At 36.1% G+C, this 21,197-nt stretch overlaps 1 long non-coding RNA gene across 1 annotated transcript in view; it reads right to left on the bottom strand.

Moving 5' to 3' along the window:
• LOC103099888 (uncharacterized) overlaps positions 1-21,197 on the bottom strand; it is a 363,322-nt gene that overhangs the window by 296,480 nt on the left and 45,645 nt on the right. The window contains exon 3 of the long non-coding RNA XR_001622894.2: positions 2,878-2,987. This is a non-coding gene — a long non-coding RNA (uncharacterized LOC103099888). The remainder of the gene's footprint in view (positions 1-2,877; positions 2,988-21,197) is intronic.

The following is a 21,197-nucleotide window of genomic DNA, read 5'->3' as shown; positions in this document are numbered from 1 at the left end:
TTTTTGCATAGAATTTGGCAGAATCTTCATAGCCTGGATCTTTCTGCAAGATAATGCAACCCTTTTTATCTCTCAGCACTGAATTCTCTTTCTGTCATGCCCTGCCCCACCCCCCACCAGAAACCTTAGGCGAGGAGGAAGTGTAAACATATTCCTATGTCCTCATGAGATCTTTCTTCTGCTGTTATTACTCAGCAACCTCTTCTCTTTTGAGATATACTCAATCCACCTATGCCATATTACCCAAATCTTTGTTGCCAATCGCCAAGTTATTTTATTCCTTTCTAAACTTTTTTCAGTACCTACATACAAAGTCTACATCATCAGTTATACTCCTGCTCTCATAATTGAGGACTAGAACACATTCCTTCAAATGTTTTGGCCTCTCAGTTCATCAACTTCTTTAACTTTCCAGAGCTATATCTTTACAATGCCTCATGTACCACAGGAATGGGTATAACATGCCCTTATTCTCATCATGCTAGGTGGAGGAGCTTCCTCCATAATTCTGACTTCTGAAATTCTCCTCTCCCCTCATCTCCTGACCTTCCATCTTTCAAATTTTCTCACTCCTTCCAAACATATTTTTCTCCTACTTATAAGCTGAAGTTGCTCTAGATCAGCATTGGCAAACCTTTTTGAGATTGTGTGCCCAAACTGCAATTTCAAGCTGCCAATAAGCTCCCCTCCCCCACAGACAGAGGAGGGAGGAAGTGCTTGCTTTCAGCTGATGGGCAGAGGTGCAGGGAATGTGAAAATTGTCCTAAGGTGTTGTGGAGAGGGGGAATGGAGCAGTCTCCTTTAGCATGCCAGGACACATGTGCCATACCTTCACCAACATGGCTCTAGACTAATTTTCCCAATCAGTACCCTAATCTCATTATCTTCCTTTAATAGTTTCACAGACATTCATCTACACTACACAATGTCATCTACTATTGAATCCTTTGCCTTTTTGTTCTATCATCACTCTTGGTGGGTGTGTTTTGGGTTGCCCCAACTATATATCTTCTTTGTTCTTACTTCCATGCTACTGCATGACACCGGAAGAGGTCACACATCTCTTCTGAATTATTCCAGTGTCAGCTTATGTTATCTAATCTCAACTGGGCTTTGACTGATTCAGAGGGATCCTTTTATTATCTCTTGAATTTGTCTCACATCATCAATTGTCTGCTGGAAACCTATACCTTGGTGGCCCCCCATATATCTCACATTTAACAAGTATGAAATTGAACTCATAACCTTTCCCACTAAGTTTCCTCCTCCTCCAAACTTCTCTACTTTTTTAGAGGCTACTATTATCCTTTTATCAATGAAATTCACAATATTGGAGTCACCTTTGTTCCTTTCTTCTACCTCACCTCAAATACACAATTAAATGCCAAAAATGTTCTAGTCCATCAACACAATATTTCACACATAATACATTCTCTCCACTTTTAATATCATCACCCTAGTTCAGGCCTTTATCACCTCTCATCGAAGTTATTGAACTAGTCTAATTGGTCCTCTTTCTTTCAGGGTCCTCAAATAATCTTTATCAAGAATAGATCTCACTGTTTAATTTCCCTGTCCTATAGATTCATATTGCTTGAGACATAACTGTAGTGGATACATTTATAGAATCGAAATTGATTTACAGTAACGAAGAAAAACAACATTTTTGGACTGTGTATAGTATACATAGGAGAGGTATGCTGGAAACAACATAATTTTGAGGATAATGGGGGATTAAATCACAAGAAATTATAAAACTGGGAAGATAGGAAAAATTCGAGGGGTGATAAAACCTCAGACTTTATTAATACCAATATAAATTGAATGAAATCCCAATGATTCATGAGCTCTTTTCCTATTATATAGAAGTTTAAAGCCAATAATCCACACATTCATTGAGGGCACTCTTGGTAATGGTATCCGAATAAAATAGGTAGGTTTTCACAAGGGATATTCTACAGTAGACCACATCTTTATAATCATCATCACTCAGTTTACTAAAACAATAGATAGTTATAGATATCAGATAGATAGACGGACAGATGGATGGACAGGCGGACAGGTACACAGAAGAATGGGTGGAATGAAAGACAGACAGACAGATAGATAGATAGAACACTTCTTATGTGTCAGATCTGTGCTAGGTTTTAAGCTACACAGCACCTGCCCTTCAAGATGTTGCATTTTAATTGGGGAAGGAGATATATAAAGCAGAACTGGGAAGGGGTAGGATAAAGGCTGAAAATGGCCAGGCACTTGACTAGATGCCATTGAGATAAGGCAAAAGCTTACCATCATAGACTGGAGATCTTAGGGCACAGTCCAAGACTGTGTTGGGATGGGGAGAGGAGGAGTAAGGATGATAGTTGAAGTGTAAATAGTACAGGCTCGAGATTGCTGGGAAGTGACATGGAGGCCTGTTTCTAGGAAAAGTATGTGGTAAGTGAAAACACACCTATTAGAAGTAGGGAAATTAGGGATGGAGTGCAAGGTTGCATTGAGGTTAGATGAGGGTGTTAATGTTTGTTTCTTTGCTATAAAAGTATTTGATTAAGTCGATCAAAAATCATACCCTGAAAGGTATATATCTGACAAGGTATTTCCTTGGCATGAATCAAAATTTTGCAAGATTTCTTGAAATATAATAAGAAATAACCTTTCTGGATTCTTCCAGTTGTTTGTGCATGAACATAACTTTAAAATATAAGATCCCTTAAGGCAAGGACTGTCTTGTTTTTTACTTTGTATCCCCAAAACTTCATTTAGCACCTAGGATATGGCAGGTAACTAAGCTTGCCAATTGGACTCTGTTCTTTGTGAACATCTACTCTTCATATTAGGAAATGCACAAAAGCAATAGAGACCAAATATACTTACCACTGGCATGGAGGATATCCAGTACAGTGCTCATGATGAAAAAATATTCCTGGAGATGGGCTTTGTGTTTGTAGATGACTGTATGGTGACTGCAATAGTCCTTGAAAAATCTGTGGAAAAAATTCATAATTTTTGGAGCTGTCCGAACCTGGATTATGGCCCATTTAAGGAAACATCTGATTCCTCTGCACTAGGCATGAGCAAAGAGTGAATGCTGGGGATGATGCATGTCCCATTTTTGATCAACTACAGATTGGACAAGATAGCTTTGGGGGCATTTCCAACTCGGAGATTCTATAAATGCTAGAGCAACAAGGGTCTATGGTGGTATTCTTAAACAAACCTTCACATCTTTATAGATGAGTAAACTATGACTCAGAGAGCTTAAGTGCATTGGCAAATTCTTTTAAGTAGTGATAGAGTTGGGAATGGATCTTAACCTTCTTCCTTTGTCCAGTCCTCTTCACTGTACTTCCTGAATAACAGGAATTCCTTGAAATACACATTTTCTTAACACACTATACTTCATTTTCAAATTCACAGCTCTCCAACATGGAGTAATGACATTTCATGGGAGAGTGGTGACATTTAATACAAAGGGTTACTACATGGACCTGTTTCAAAGATAATTGGATTACATAAATTATTATATTTGAATGCTTTACAAGGACAAAATGACATATTAGATAGTTAAACATGTGAACAGACTATGTAAAAGTTGTAAGAGTGTCTAGGGGAAAAACAATTTTTCAGATATGTCTTCATTAGATCAATAGCACAAGCAGACATATATTTGGTATACTTCAGTGCTTTGAGGCAGTACAAAACAACAGGGGAAAAGGGAACAACCTTGTGACTTTAGCTTGTCTCAGCTTTGCTACCTACTAGCTAGATGACTTGGGTAAGTTTCAGGCAGCTAGCTAACTAGCTAGATAATTTATTAAGTGTTTGATAAGTACCAGGCATTGCGCTATACATTGGGAAATACATTTATATATACAAATAAACGATAAACCCATTGTTTTCAAAGAGAACTATAATGGGAAAGAAAAAAACAAAAAGAGAAACTGGTGGTACTGAGGAAGGCAACTAAGGGGCAAATTAGCATCAACAAGGTAGGAAAATCTGGTGTGTGAGCAGTAAAACCAGAAACAAAATGAGCTTGGCCTAGAATCCTCAAGAAATGGTGGCCTGGAATACTCTCAATCTAAAGAGTGCGTCTCCAAGTGGAAGACTATTGGTGAGGGTATTGAGAAATCCAGAAAAATAAAGTAGGAGGCAAGGATCCTGAAACCTCTCTGAGACTCAGATTCTTCACTGGCCAAATGGGAAATACAATAAGCACAGTGTGTGCTTTATAAGAGTAATATGAAGATTGAATGAAATAACTTTAAAGTCCTATATCAACATAAGTGACTCTTACTGATAATTTATTTCTTGCTGACTCTGCCAATAGTAGAGCTGACTAGTCTCCAATTTGAATTAAGTAATACTTCTAACCTTCCCTATTTGGAGTCCAAAAGAAGTGGATTTAAATCCTGCCTCTGACACGTAATAGTTGTATGATCAGTAACAAATCTTTTCATTCTTCTCAGCCTCAGTTTCCTCTTCTGCAAAGTTGCCCTATAAGCATCTACCTGAAGAAAGGATATTGTTTTTTTTAAAGTTTACCATTTTATTAGAAAATCAAAGCTTTTCTCTCTTTATCCCATATCACCCAATTTGTTCATGAGTATATATATATATATATATATATATATATATATATATTCTCTTCAGATCATTTAGAAAGAATGTGATACTTTAGGACATAATCTTATACATGAATCAAGAAAGGATATTGTAACTATCATGCTTTGCAAGGTTTTAACCAGTACTTAAATTGTAGTTATTATTACTATTTTATTCCATACTGAAATGAAATTACAAAAGTTAACTAAAATTCATATCTGAAGATTATGAATACAGTCTTCAGTATATAAACCTTGAGAATTCATAACCTTGTTTTTGTGAGTATAGCTTCCAAGAACATATATGATACTTCTCTAAGAACTTTATAGTTGGGCTTGAAGAGTTGCTGTGATCAAGTATTTAATCACCCTGTGGTCAAATTAGTTGGCCTGGTTTCTCTGAATTTTTTTCAAATTGGAAAGTGACACAATGGGTAGAGCACTGGGTCTGGATTCAAGAAGATCTGAGTTCAAATCTGTCCTCAGATACTTACTAGCTGTATGCCCCTGGGCAAACCACTTAACCACTGCCTGCATAAGTTTCTACAAATGAAAAATAGGAATAATAACAACACCTAACTCAAAGAGTTGTTATGAGTCTCAAATGAGCTTAGCCCAGTGCTTGGCACTTTGTGGATGATTAATAAATGTTTAATTCCTCTTCTTGAGTATCATCTTTATGCCACAGAGACATCAAAGAAATAATATGGAATATGATTATATTTTTTTAAAAATTTCCTTCACTAAAGGTTTACTACAAAGGTTCTTTTTGCCACTGTCAGTCTTTCTAATAACTTCAACTCTCTATTCCTGAATCTGCTAAAAATTCATTTTGCTATTTCTCCACTTGTAACTTTAGCCAGACCCTCATATGGTCACATAGTAGAACTCATTATCTTTTTCTTTAAAAAGCCTTACTTTTTTGTCTTAGAATCAATATTAAATATTGGCTTCAAGGCAGAAGAGAGGTAAAGGCTAGGTAAATGGATGTTAAGTGACTTGCCCAGGCTTACACAGCAAGGAAGTGTCGGACCACCTAGCTTTCTTTTATTTTCCTCTCTTTCTCTTCCTTTCCTTTCTTTTTCCCTTCCTTCCCTCTTCTAAAAATTCATACTTTCTGTTTTAGTAACAACTTTAAAGCAGAAGGACAGGGGATTAGGCAAAAAGATTACCTCATTTGTAAAGGGTCACCAAGCTAGGAAGTGTCTGAAGTCAAATTTGAACCCAGGTCTTCTTGATTTCCAGGCCTTGTATTCTATTCATTGTACCATTTAGTTGCCTGAATTCATCATCTCTTGAAATTTCACCACCAGCCATCAATTAGGGGATGGCTGAACAAATCTTGGTACATGTGGGTGATTAAATGCTATTGTGCTATAAGAAATGATAAGCAAGATGATTTCAGAAAATGCTAGCTAGATCTGTATGAACTGATTCAGAGCAAAATAAACAGAACTAGAAGAACACTGTACACAGTAATAACAAAATTATATTGATGACCAATTGTGAAAATTTGGCTCTTCTCAGGAATCCAATGATCTGGAACATTTCTGAAAGACATGATGGAAATTCTATCCACCTCCAGAGAAGGAACTGTTGGTAATTGGAGAGTTCTGAATCAAAACATACTATCTTTCACATCCGTGTATTTATGATTTTATTTTGGGGTTTGGGTTTTGTGTGAGTGTGCTCTTACAACAATGACCAGTATGAAAATGTGTTTTGCATGATGATACAAATAAAAATTTTAAAAATCTAAAAAAAGAAAATCTACCCCTTCCAATATTCAAAACTTTTAAATCCCAGTCTCTACTCAACACCATCTCTCTGTCTCTGTCTCTCTCTGTCTCTTCCTTTCTTTTTAAACCCTTACTATGACACTCCCCCCGACTAAAACTCATCCCTATTCCCCAAGTCTGTCTTTCCACTGCTGGATTCACTTGCTTAATTCTCAGCCTTAATTCTACAGTTGTTCTTCTCCATAATTGTAAAAGGTCATTTGTGAAAAGGCGGAGTAAACAGAAAGCAATTCATGCAAAAGGAGGCCCTGAAACTTTATCCTGAAGAAACCAGGAATTCCATGAGATGGAAGAAAGTGGGGAGAGTGTTCTAGGCATAAATAGCCAATATAAAAAAGGCATGGAAATGAGAGATTAAGTGTCATAATGTGAGAAACAGCAAGTAAGCGAATAACACTAGATTACAGCAAGTGCATGAAGGGAGGTAATATGTAAGAAGTCTGGAAAGGGAAGAATAGGACAGTTTACGAAAAGTTTAAGATGTCAAGCAGATTCTTTGTGGAAAATTTGTGAGATGGATCACAAAAAGGCTGTGAAGGATGAGAAGCTGTAGAAAAAGAAAGTAAGAATAATGTTATTCAACTCCTGGGTTCTCTCTAACATAATGTGTACATTTCTTGGTTCTGAGACCTCTCATTTGTGGTCCACATTAAGGGGAACAATCCCAGGCAGAAGTGGAATGAATATATTACATCTCATTTGCACATGAGCTCCCTGTGCATATATTCATTATAAAGTATCACAAAAAATGGAAATAGAATGAACAGAATTCTTAAATGTTTAAAAATGTTATCTCCCGAATCAAGTTTATTTTTATCCTTTAAAAGCTTTTCAATCTGCTCTCCTTTGGATATCCCTTAGATGTTTCTCTTGCTGAATCTTGAACTACATTAAAAAAATCTGTTAGTACATTCTAAGCTGTCAGTTACTATTAAGGAGTTTAAACAAGATGACTTACAATCAACATATTTTCATATTATGAACTTGTGATAGATACCACTGTTTGTAGGTCCAAGAAAGATTAAGGAAAACCTCTCTATTCATTTCTTCACTGTGTATACTAATAGTTTAAATTTATATGGTGGTTTAAGGTTTACAAAGTGCTTTTCTTGCAACAACTCTATAAAGATAGTAATGAAAGAAGCAGCCACATTTTACAGATGAAGAATCTGAGGCACAGAAGAGGTTAAGTGACTCTTCCAATGTCACAAAGTCAGTAAATGCCAAAGCCAGGATGTAAATTCAAATCATCTGATTCTAAGGACAATGCTCAGGAAACAAATCACCAAACTCTGAGAATTTAAAATTTATCCCCTAAAATTATTTATCCCATAAATTATTTAACAATTTAAGAAACTCCTTTAAGACCAAAAAAATAGTCCTTTCAAAAGGCCAAAATCTACTTGGACAAGATTGATCCTCCAACTCTTGCTTACAAAACCTGATCATTTACAAAGTTTTAAGTCCTGCTTATGAAACAGTTTATCATTTGCAAAGATCCAGATTCAAAGAGTATTTAATTAGGAAGTTTCACAATGTATAGTGAATCCATTGTTTTTTTTTTTTCTGTGATATCACATGTTTCTGGATATTTGCTGAAACAGAATAGCTTGAAGATGTAACTGGAACAAAAATAACTGAATAAATAAATAAATAAATAAATAAAACCCTGTTGTGCATTGGCCCACATGGACTCTTGTATGACAGAAAGGTCTTCATGGTAGGCTAATACTTGACCTCAAAATTTCAAATTAAAATTTTTTATTTTGTGACTACTTGGTGAGGATTTCCTATCCATTCATTCTCTCTGATTCAAAGTCTAGACATCTGTAGAGGTAATTGTCACAGTAGGGTGTAAAAGTACCTACCACAGGAACAATATCCCCCATTTCAGTTCAAGATTTCACTGTTTTCTGCCTTCACCCTCTTTTCTACTCACTATTCAGACCTGCTGCTGTGTGATAATGGACTGCTTACTTAAACTCTCCAAGACTCAGTTTCCTTATCTGTATGTACATTATGGATTATAATTTAATAGAGTTGTTATCAGGAAAGAGTTCTGTAAACCTTAGAGCACTTTATGAATGCAAGTAATCATGTATTTGAATTATTAATTCAAAACCCCAACTTCTAATAGATACAGCATAAAGTACAGCCCAGAAGATGTAGTTACTTGGGAAGAAAGATGGGTGCTCCATGTAGGGCTACTGAAAGCCACAGTCCCATAGATTAAATACCCTCTTTGTCTAATTGTGGTAACAATGCTGTTGCTATCACTGAGCATTTTTTTCTGTTTTTCTTTGTAAAAAAAGTCTATTCTTTTCCTGATTTAAGCATAACATCCTTGATGGAATCTTCTACCTATCATCTGGGGAGTCACTGGCAAATCTTTCAAACAAATTCTAATAAAATCTTATGTATGTGTGTTGTAAGCTGTTTTATTGATAGACTTTAAAATCATATATATCATCTAATTAGCTATCAGATACCAAAGAAGTATTCAATAATTTATGCTCTGTGCTGTTTTAAAACGCAAGAGCTTATCACAACTGCTTTGTTGGTAGATGTTTCATTACTTCCTTGCCAAATTGATGTGTGTTCACTTGTTTTCAAAACTAGATTTCCTCTTCCTAAATTTTATCTCATTACTCTTGGCAATCACTGTTCAAATTATATTGAATGATAATTCTCTTTACATCTCTAAAGTGTATGTAATTTTGTTACTCATATTCATCTCTTAGTCCCCTGATATTGCAGTAATGTATCTTTTTGCCTCGCCTTCTCCTCCCTGGTGATTGATCCCCAATTTAAGAAAATTAATTTCTCCAATCTCCTACTCTTTCCAAAACAAACTTAGTTGTATTATCTTATTATTTACTTTTGTAGTTTTGGAAACACTAAGTTCTTCTCAGTAAAGCCTCCAGTTGGATTCCACATTCTTAATATTCTCATGTCTCTTAGGTTTCTTTGAATGTTTCTCATCCCTAAAGGATAAAAGAAGATGAAACTCAGTTTCTTCTTAGGCCTTCCTTAGAGTTCTCTGAATAGCCAGAGTGTTGCATAAAGAAAGCCGCTCTTAGGAACACCAGGGGGTGAAGAAGAACTTTACAGGCTTGAATAAGAAGTTGCAGAGGCCCCAGGACAGTGAGCTGTCAAAACTGTAATTACATCTCTCTCCTACTGATATCCCTGCTCGTTTTTTCCATCACACTTCTCCTCATTGGGAAATCACAGAATTTTCAGAACTAGAATGTATGGTAGAGGTCACATATCCCCCTCATAGTAAGTGCACTTTCCCTCCTAAAATTTCTTGTACATAACTTGTCCATTTACATGTTAAATATGCCTAGAATATTGCAATCTTCTTGCAGGCAGGAGTCATTTTTCATTTTATTTTTGTATTTTCCAGACCTGAAAGAATAACTAGAATAGATTGGGCCCTTAACAAATGGGTCCTGGCTTGGATTTAGTCTAATCTCCTCATTTTAGAGTTGAGGGAGTGGAAAGGCAGAGAGGTTAAGTGATTTCTCTAATTTCACACACCTAGTTAGCAGCAGAGAGAGAACTAAATCTCTGTCCACTGACTGAGCTCATTGTTCTTTCCAATTTGTCTCTGTAGGGCAGACCAATGATTAACTTAATGAGTTTACAAGATGCATAGACTTTATTTGAGACTTGTCTCATCAGGGTGAGATGAAACGACTGTCTTGGACTGTTGTGGACGAATTGGGAATTAAACAGTTGACTAGTACTCTTTAATTTCTGTCACCCACCGTTTCCTCAGCTGTAAAATGAGAAAAAGAATAGCCCCTGCCTCATAAAGCTGTTGTGAGGATTAAATGAGATAATATGTGTAAAATATCCTGCAAACCTGAAGGTACTATATTAGTGCTAGTTATTAGGATATGATGAACTAAAGCTATAATATAGGGGAGCAAAAGATTTAGACTTTTTCCTTAACTATTTTTATGAGTTATTCATGCTTATTGTACAGACATGATGGGAAGCAGGTTGCTTGCTTAGTATCCCCAAGTGTACTTTATATCAATCATGCTCATTCTTTTGGAGAAAGGATTGCCTTGAGAAATTAATGCAATGGACTTGAGGATGCCTTCAGAAGTGCAGGCTGTGAAGCATCTAAGGAACATAATCAGAGCAGAATATGGAAAAGGAGTGGCTTCAGGCTAGGAAGAAGCAGCTTTAGAAGGTGAACAAACACTAACAGCAGGAGTAAAAGAAAGACTCTAGAGTCCTCTCCCCTTCATCCCAGTGGTTTGAATTAAGGCCCAGAATAAATAACAAGAGTGACGAGACACTTTATACTTTCTAGAAAGAAATAAGCTAGTGTGCTTGGTTGTGGATGATTAAAAATGCTTATTGATTGGTTGACCCCCCTTCTGAATCTCTGGGAACATTTACCACCCCTGCTTCCCCCAAAATGGGGGCACAGTGATTGAGGGAAAAAGGTACCAGCTGTGAATCCAAAGCAAGTTGTGATTGAACTTCCTCCTTGCTCAGAGAGTGTCCAGACATCTTCCTTAAGTCAGAAGAGTAAAAGTAACTGAAAGTTACTCCATAATTGTATGTGAAAGAGGTTTCAGTGCAGAGAGTGCTAGCATTGTGTTTGTAACTGATCAGTGGTGTGTATTAGAGGACGACATCTGTGCTTGGGAATTCAGAAAGATAGAAGGGAGAAAGTTGCTACTTTGTGAATTCCTGGATACATTTGTGGGATCTAGAGTAGATTCCAGCAGAGGAAAGGGAACAAATCTAGGTGTGAATTTAGAATGGCTGGATTTGTCTCTAAGAAGAGCCATTTTTTTTTATTTCTGAGAAAGAGGCATGTGGAAATGGAAATATATGAGTATATGGTGGGTTCTGTCAACTATCTCCACAGAGTGAAACTAGTAAAAGAGATAGTAATGACCAGCCCTGACCATATTCTGTCCAAATGCTCTTCATCAGTCTGGTAACAAGCACCTCTTAAGTGTTGGGGAATACAAAGAAAGGCAAAGGACAGTCCCTGCCCTTGGTGAGCTCACAATATAACAGACTAGCTATTTCTTAAGTATTCTCTACATAAGAAAGGAGAATTCCTGGGACAAGCTGGCCTTCCCACATAGATGGAGCAAGGAAATGAGTGTTTGAGTGAGTGGGCCCCTGCCAGGTGGGTACATAAGAGGATACAAAGGTAAGTAGGATGTTATAAGACAAGAAGATAATTTGGGGTCTAATTACAGAGGACTTTGAATGGTAGGCTAAAGAATGTGAAATTTCATTAGGTAAGAAATGGATAGATTTTGAGGAGAAATTTTGTTTAGAGGATAGTTCTGGGTATGTTGTGAGAAAAATTGGAAAAGTGACACACTGGAGACAGAGAATCTATCAGGAGGCTGTTAGAATAGTATAATCCAGAAGGCTTGAACTCCAGAGGTTTTAGATGAAGAAGATAGAAAGATATGGAGAGAAATTATTAATTTGATGGTCATAGAGAAAAAGAATGGAAGAAGACAAGAGAAAAGTATTTATACATTAAGATGATGTGGTAGGTACTTTAGAAATATTATCTCATTTGATTCACAATAGCCCTGGAATATAGATATTATTATCTCAATTTCATAATTGAGGAAACTAGGGAAAAGGAGACTTTAAGTGACTTGCCAAAGGACACATAGCTTGTAAGTGTTTATGGCTATATTTGAACTCAGATCTTTTTGGATCTGGGAAAGCTTTTTTTTTTTTTTAACTTTGGGCATGTAGGAGGTGCAGTGAATAGAGTGTTGGGCTTGGAATCAAGGACTCATCTTCCTGATTTAAAAATCTGACCTCAGACCCCAACTATGTAATCCTAGGCAAGTCACTTAACCCTGTTTGCTTCAGTTTCTTCTTCTGTAAAATGAGCTAGAAAAAGAAAAGACAAACCACTCCAACATCTCTCTGTCAAGAAAATTCCATAGGGGGTCACAAAGAGTCAGATATGACTAAAACAAAAACTTTTTGACTCTAGGCCTAGCACATTATCCATTGTGCCACTCTGCTGCCTAGTAATACCATTGGTGGTGACAGTTGGGATAATAACATTTATATAATATTTTAGGGCTCAGAATGTACTTTATGAATATGCCACCTTCATCACAATCCTGGGCAATGTGGAAAGGAAACTAGACTGACAGTTTGTGGGGGAAGGGGCCAACTGGGAGTGGCAGTGGGGTCTTGTGACTAGCACTTCCTTCCTGCCATGGGGACTGGCTTCTTGGTGTTGGAGGAGGAAGGAGCTTGTTCAGCCCAGTCTGGTGTGGTGTGCTGCCTCTTCTTGGTTCAGCCCGAAGATTCAGGCCCAATCACCTCTGAAGGTTAGACCTGTTCTTGTTTGCTTTCTGTTTGCTGCTAAGATTCTAAAAGACAAAACTGGACTGATATAGAGTGGACGGGAGTGGGAAAACCCTCCACCAGCCTCTGGGGCCTGACCTCAGGTCTGAAGCTGAGAAAAAAACTCCAATCTAACTGGTTATTAAATTTTATATTATTTGAATTCGCAGTCAGATAAGTGGACTATCTTTTCTGGTCATAGAGGGAGCTGAACTTCAGTTCAGTCATTCCAGGACAAACAGGCCTTATTGGACCCCTGCTGCTTCCTCTCAGCAGGGGGAATCTCCCTCCCTTGCCTCAGCAAACAATATTCCATCTCTCCCTTTAACTCCTCCATACCCCATACAAACCTCCCATTATCCCCATTTTTCCAATCCTATTTCCTTTCCCAAATAAATATAGCATCTAAGGCATTATTATCCTCATCCCTGTTTTATAGATAAAGGCTAAGTGATTTTGTTCAGTCATATAGCTAATAAGTGTCTAAGGATAGATTTGAACTCAAGTCTTTCTGATTCCAAGTCCAGCACTTGACAAGTGTTGGGTTATAGATGCAGGAGGACAAGAAAAATACAAAAAGTATTGTTAAAAAGAATTTGTTTTGTATAGACATGGGCTTAATTAGAAGCATTAATTCTTATTGCCATTATTCAGGACTAATAGACTTTGCTGATTATTTTCTTGTTTACTAAGTGCCTATTATGTTCAAGGCACTGAGCTACATTCTGGGAATACAAAGCAGCCCCTCCATTCCAGGAATTTATCTTTTACTGAACATGCCCATTAAACTTTTAGATAATTATAATTGTTCAATTCCATCTAATCTTTCTTCCATAGAATAGACATTCAAATATTTGAAGACAGTGTGACAGCAATCATATTCAAGAGCCTCCCCCACCCTGAATCTCTTTTTTTCAGGCTAAACATCCAAACTTTCAACTTAGGTTGTTTACAGTCCAATAAATGCTCTTAATATTTTCAGTGGAAAAATCACTGTCTAAATGTGATTCCTCTATTTTATATTTGTATAGGGGTTTTTTGCATTTGCATGAAAACATTTATACTTATCATTGTTGTATTTCATTTTATGAATATCGATTTGGTCTAATACTCTATAGCTTTTTCAAGAGATTTTTGGGTTTTTACTCTAATGTCTAATGTGTTATCTATTCCTGCCAGCTTTATATCATCTGCAAATTTAATGAACATGTCACCTGTATCATTATCCAAGTCATTGATAAAAAGGGTTAAAAAATACAGAGTCAAATATAGATCCTTTTTGGTCCCCCATTGGAGACATTCTACAACAGTGACATTGAAGTTAACAAGTTAACACACAACCTAATCTTAGGAGATAAGTAATTCAGAACTGGCAGAGGTCCTTAATAGCAAATTCCCTTTGCATATTATTGGAATTCTCATGAATTGGAACATTTGAGAAGGATCTAAGTGGAGAAACTCAGACTATTTAGGACCATCTTGAAATTGCATCCATGTATCTAGCAGTTAAGTTTTTGAAAAGCAAATCAAACACAATTAGGTTCCAATGTGTCACACCACAGGGATATTTTGAATCTGGGACCAGCAAAATACTGACATTGGAGAAAGAAGTATAAGCAAAGTGATAGTGTTGAAACACAGATTGTAAGGTGTTACAGGTAGTAAGGAAGAGAAAGGTAATTTAATAGCTACAGCACTGGACATGGAATTAGAAATACATGAGTTCAAATCTAGCCTAATAAGTGAGAAGAGGATCTTTAACAGAGGACAGAGTTGTTTGTTTGTGTGTTTTTTTTTTAAGTTTAATTTGTTTCATTTTATTTTTATTTTTACTTTGGCAGATCGAAACTCTGAATTATAGGTATTGAGGGGCAGGAGGTTGGATTTTACTAGCCAAAAGTTGTGAGAAGAGACAGTTAACTGGGTAGCAGTACAACATTTCAACTCTAGATTGAGTTTGATAAGAAAAGAGTAGGTCATTATAATTGTATTTATAACAAATGCAGCCAAACTGTGATTCTGTGATCACATAACCATGAAGAGTCCTTGGAGATGATTTGATCGAAACCCTTCCTTTGAAATGAATTCTTATTAGCTCTTTGATTGAATCAGACCCATTGGGCATGGAGTAAAATGAAAGGTTAAGCTGAGATTTCTCTCTAATCCACTCTCACCTTCCTACACATGAGTCGAAGGATTAAGAAGTATCTGGTGAATAAAACCAAACCAGATAATTTCTGATAGTCATATAGAATATGGTAAAACTTTCTAATATAGAAATGCTTTTGCCTCGCTAAGGAAAAAAATTTCAATTCCATAATATGGTCAGTTTTTCCTATACAATATAATGGGAAGTTGGACTTTTCTTCCATAGTTCAGGTTATATTCTATGCAATGGGCTAATTTAAGAAAAATATAGTGCCTGAATTATCTAGAAAATTGCTTTAACTTATCTTTAACTCATATTCACATGAAGATGTCTATATAGGATAAAGAAAATGGCATTTTAAGGTTCCTATGCAAATGCCTGTGAGTCATGGGGAAATGTTCTATTTATTTTATGGAAACGTGTTAGAAAGATATCAAATTGTGTAGAAATGAATTCCTGTTCCAGCATTTTAAAATCCTAGGGGTCTAAGGGGAAGGTGGAGTACTATATCAAGAAAAGGACTGATGTCTGTTTCATGTCTAGTTGTAATTACATAAATTAAGAGATTTTCTTAAATCATCATTGCTGCTAATCATCACTTAAAAGAAAAAATGAAAATGCCTACATTTTGAAGATAAATTGAAGGTAAATCTCAAAGTAAGTTTAGTAATATATTTTTATCACCAAGAAGAATTTTTACTTGTTCTAATACCATTCAGCTAAATATCTTTTCCTCCTTGCTTTGTGATTCATTGTCATAACTGTCAGATCTTCTTTAATGGTTGAATCTCTATTATTACTTATGTCAGATCATAAGTAGAATGTGCCTTGCTCTAACAGTTAGAAAAATCATCAAAACACATAAACAGAAAACAAATTTTGATATGGATATTAGTGTTGGAAAATATTCAAGTCATTCAGCACAGTCACTCATGAGTTGACTTTATATTCTATTTATGAACCATATTCTTTTTTCCTATTTTCTTTTAGAAAATAATTTTTCATTCCCTTTCCTTTAGAGTTGAATTTTCCATCTCTACACCCAAAGACAGGTCCTAGAAGTCACAAATGTCTGAAGAACATGTAATTCTCCAAATAACTAATTTATATAAATCATATCACAATGACCCTTTAAAAATCCACAATTTTCTACTCAGGTCATATGGTAAGCAATACAATATAAATGTAACTTGTTTGGACAACAAGGCATTCCCCAAACTTGCCTACCACTTATATTTGCTGAATCATGGTCAGTAATACATGAAAAATTGAGGGGAGCAATTTAGAATTAGGGTAGGAATGTCCCATTTAGAGGAAACATGAGGTGTTTGTGTGCAGGAATTAGAGTCTATAAAGCATTAGTGAGTGAGCTTGGTTTTGTTTCCTCAAAAAATTAATTGCATACTTTAAATTATTGGTGAACAATCTGGCTTTATGTGATCTTCTTTTGAATTCATAGCTCCCTTATCCTATCCCATTCACTCTTTTTCAAACTCTAACCCTGAATTGCTCTCCCCAACAGAATGAGAGAGAAAAGGAACTTAAATTCCAAGAAGCTGGCCAATCTAAACTTTGTACTGGGAGATGGTAGATAAATACATTGAAATATTCCTTCTTAGTGCCATGTATTCGGGTTTATACCCCTACAGTTTGACTGAAAGTATTCTTTGCAAAGTTGTCAACAACTTCCTTCTTGAAAATCCCATAACTTCTGCTACTGCTCTATTCCTTTTACCTCTTACTTCACCAAATTTCTCATTTTGACCTTCTCTTCTTTAATAAAGATCTCAGTTTGCTCAACTTACATATGTAACCCCATTCACATGTTTCCTTCCCTCCCCCCCAAAAAGCTATTAGATATTTGAAGTTTTCATCAACATCAGCATTCATTCAGAACCAGAATTAATATGCCTTCAATGATGTTTACTCTTACCAGTCTTATTTTATACATTAGTTTAAAATTTCAAGAATATATAATAATTAGCAAAGAAAGTAACCAAGAAAATATCTCAATAAGCATATACAGGGTACCATTTTCTTCAGGTTACTATATATTAATAGTTGGGAGCAAAACTCACAAAGACCACAGGTATTGTGAGGCACAAGCATGAAAGGTACATTTTGAGAATATGGGTTCAGGGGAGCATTCCATTAGTCTGTGCAAGACACATGCATGAAGTATACACATATAGCCAAAGTATATGAATGATTCGTGCAATTCATATCATTGATACATGTCATGATGCTGCTCTCTACTCTTTTATGTTGGTTAATCTTTGTTGGATAGGCTTCTCCACTGGTCTAGATTGCAGTGTGTTCAAAAGTCATTGAGAAAAAGAAGAAGCCACTGAGAAGAGAAGAAGAAAGTCATTGAATGGATATGTCTTTTTCCAAGGAGTTTAACTGAGAATGGAAGGAAAAATATTTGATAGTAGTTAATAGGTATGGAAGAATGTAGTGAGGATTTTTTAGGAAGAGAAAATATAGACAGGTTTTTAGGGAATAGGCAAAGAACCAAGAAAGAATAAAAATAAATACTACAGAGATAGAGAAGGGAGAATAGTGAAGACAATCTAGTAGAGAAAATAGGACTGAAAGAGATAAGAAGGTATGTGTAGAAGGAGTAGGTCTTGGTGAGGATAAAGATCAGTCTCTTTATCAGAGACTCTAGTGAAGGAGGAGAGGAAGAGAAAGAATGAGATGAGAAAGAGGGAAGAATAAACTTGACATTAATGACCTTAATATTTTCAGTAAAGTATGAAGTAAGACTTCAGCTAAGAAGAAGGTGGGGAATGTGCCAAGAAACTTGAGAAGAAAGAAGTTTTGAACAGCAACTGTGGAGAATGGGATAGGTAATCAGTAAGGAAAGAGCAAAAGGATCTTCTTGCTTTGATAAAGGACCAGTTGAGATTAGATAACTTAAATTTAGGAGGATCTCAATCAGCATGGTTTTGTGATTTCCTCCTGTTGTGTCTGTGGCACATAAAGAAAAGGAAAGGCAGTAATTGGTTGGAGAAATCCTGGGTTAAGATTTGACAAAGTATGAATGGAATAAAGAAAGAGATGAGGGAAGATTAAAAAGTTCAGGCTTGTGTAAAGCAGTATTATTTTATCAGTAACCATCTCTTCAAGAATATAATTATTTTTTTGACAAATAAAAATCAAGCTCACTCATTAATGGTTTATAGACTCTATTCTTAACTTTATCTCATTTCTCTCTATCCCCCCAAAAATTGAGACATGTATCTTTTGGTTCTAAAGCATTTCTCTTATTCCCCTAATTATATATATATATATATAATTACTGACCAAGATTCAGCAAATATGAGTTCTCTGTGCCACCCATTAACCTGATTTTGGGAGTCTCTCTGCCAATACAATTCCAGGAATCAGGCCTAGGCTACAGATGGCTTTGGAGGAGGATGCCTCTGGACCAGAGTACAGGAAGGAGCCAGATCCCCATTGCTTTTAGCTATTTGTTCTAAGTTTTGAAGCTAAATGACAGTGCTCTAGGATGTATGTTTGAGAGAACTTTGGCCATCTTGCAAAAGCCCAACTTTAAGCAACCTGGCTAATACAGAATTAGACTTAAAGTCAAGAGTCTATTGTCTTTGGTTGTAGAAGCTCTTGCTTCTTTGGTTGTAGAAGCTCTTGCTCTAGCTTTTACAGAGATAACAGACCTCTATAAAATGAGGGGGCTGAGTAAAGTGATCTCTTAGGTGTCTTACAATTCTAATGGTTATATGAGCTTTTGAGATCTGAACTCAATTTGACTTCATTTCAGCTTAGCTTTAGTTTCTGAAAAAGTTTCTTTGACTTTGGGTATGTTATTTCCCTGTGGTTTCCTAAAAACAAAGGAGTTGGGCTCCTGGTATAGTATCCCACTACACCATTTTATCATTATAATTTAGGCCTTTCTTTTGGAGGGAGGGATTCTGAGGGAGAAAAAAAAGTTGACTTCAACCTTCCTCCCTTTAAACTATTTCATCCCTACCATCCATTGGTCAGCATCCATGGATTACAGGAGTCAATAAATTACTGACAATAACATCAAAATTTCAAGAATCATTGAATAAAGGGGAAGCCATTAGGCTGACTACTTTTTTTACCCCAGGAAATCTCAGCAGCCTCAGAAACCAACAGACCTTTGTGACCTAGGTTGGTCTACAGGGGTCAAGAACTTGGGAGTCTGGTTTCCTACAAAGGGAAATATATCTATTCCAGCCCCTCAGATTGGTAACAGACATCATGTTGGATGTTTCCCTCACTTGCACAATCATCTAGATTTTTGATCATACTAGATAAACTCTTAGATCACTCTCTGACTGAAATCCTTTGAATTAGGTCTTCCCAGATCATAGGGTGATGCATATCTCTACATACTCAATATGTTTCTCTTGAGCAAGAAGGAAAGAATAAGTTTAATGTATTGAGCATTTAAATGCTTCATTTTAGATAGTTTACTGCACTGATTCATATTAACTTTATCTTCTTGAAGTTCATGTTTCTTCAGACAGATGTGACAATCAACAGTTTCAGGATAAATGACTTTGACCAGTTGGGACCACAGATGGGTTCTTGCCATTTCCATCTGGACTTGCTCTCCCCTATTCCAGAGTAGCATCAAGGCCACCTATCCTTTCTGACCCTGCCAGCATATTAAATCAAATATTCTACATTTTTCTTTTGGCGAATATGCTAAGCATTGTATGTTTAGGAGCTTTTAGATGTCCTCACAATGTAAGCTAAAAGCATTCCTTTGATAGCCTGTTACTAATCAGGACTTGTATGAATTACTTTCCTACTCCTGATTTTTTTTCCAAGAAGAGAGCAGTCATTAACAGTTGATACTTAAATAGCTATGCAGGTATATATATATATATATATATGTACATATATACATATGTACATATACATATATAATATCTCATAGATTGAAAAATATATATTATGCCCATATAATATAGATTAATTCCTTGCATCTTCCCAACCAACTTATGAAATAGATACTGTAGATATTATGATCCCCATTTTATAAATGAAAAAAAAAACTAAGATAGTGTCACAGTTGGGAATTGAACTGGTGTTTTTCCTGACACAAAATCCTTCATTCTTTATACTCTATCATAGCAATTGTTTACTCTGAGCAAAATTCTATGCTAGAGATGTAACAAAAGAACAGACTGCTCAACAAGACAGAAAGCAAATGTCCATTTGTCCCCTAGGTTAGTCTAACTCTGCTGATTGCACTAGGTTATGGGAACTGTCCAAAAAAAATCAGAATAAAAGCCACTAGTTTGGACGAATAACATTATCTTGCATGACATAAGTGAATCAACCTTTAAGCCCCTTGGTGCCCCCAACTGCAAAAGAAGAACAGAAATGCTTAGGTCTCAGACATGATTTCTGAGGTTTTTCTTAAATGGTAAACATACTTTGTGTCCCTCTGAGGAAAGGAATTAAGCCTGTGAAAGTTGTAAGAACACTCAGGAAATGAAGAAAACTCAGGCAACTGTGAAGAAAGTGCAGACAAAAGAAATCAGTTAAGGAAGATAATGGAGGTATTTGGGGGCAGGAAATAAGTAGATCATCTGTCAAGATTAGATTAATCACATTCATAGATAGTCAAGATTTTCATCCCTCCTTGAGACACATGCACATCAGTGAACTGAAATTTCAAAGAGGAATGTATGCAGTGATGACCCTGTGGACTGGACAATTATGCTCAGGGAATTTACTTTTCATTCTCTAGGACAGGAATCCTAAATCCCTTATTCTTATGCCCAAATCAACTTAAAGCAAATTGTGTCATAGAACAGAAAGACTCCTGTAGAATAGAAAGACTTTTGGATTTGGAGATATGGTTCAAAACACAGCTGTGACTCTTGTTTTGTGATCTTGTGAAAGTAAATTCACATTTCTGGGACTCCATTTAGATTTCTATAAAATGTGGAAGTAGGGATGGTTCTACTAATTCTCTAACTTCCATGTCCTTGGATCAATCCTCATCCCTTGCCTGACCCAAATAAAATTAGTATCTTTCCAGGTTCTGTCCCTGGTTCTTTTCCATCTTCTTCTCTTCCAATACTACTTCCCTTGGTTTTGGTAATCTCATTCACTTCTATGATTTTACCTACTGCTTCTACAAATATGAGTCCTAAATATTTCTCTCCAAACTTGACCCATCTTCTGAGTTCCATATTTTGTACTGAACGGTCTCTAATTGCTAATCATGGAAATATAGAATTTCAAAGAACCTTCATGGACATACAA

This window comes from Monodelphis domestica, chromosome 6 (assembly GCF_027887165.1).
Source record: "Monodelphis domestica isolate mMonDom1 chromosome 6, mMonDom1.pri, whole genome shotgun sequence".
NCBI classification, from domain to species: domain Eukaryota; kingdom Metazoa; phylum Chordata; class Mammalia; order Didelphimorphia; family Didelphidae; genus Monodelphis; species Monodelphis domestica.
Note: the sequence above shows the minus strand (reverse complement) of the source record. Positions and strands in the feature narration are given on the sequence as shown.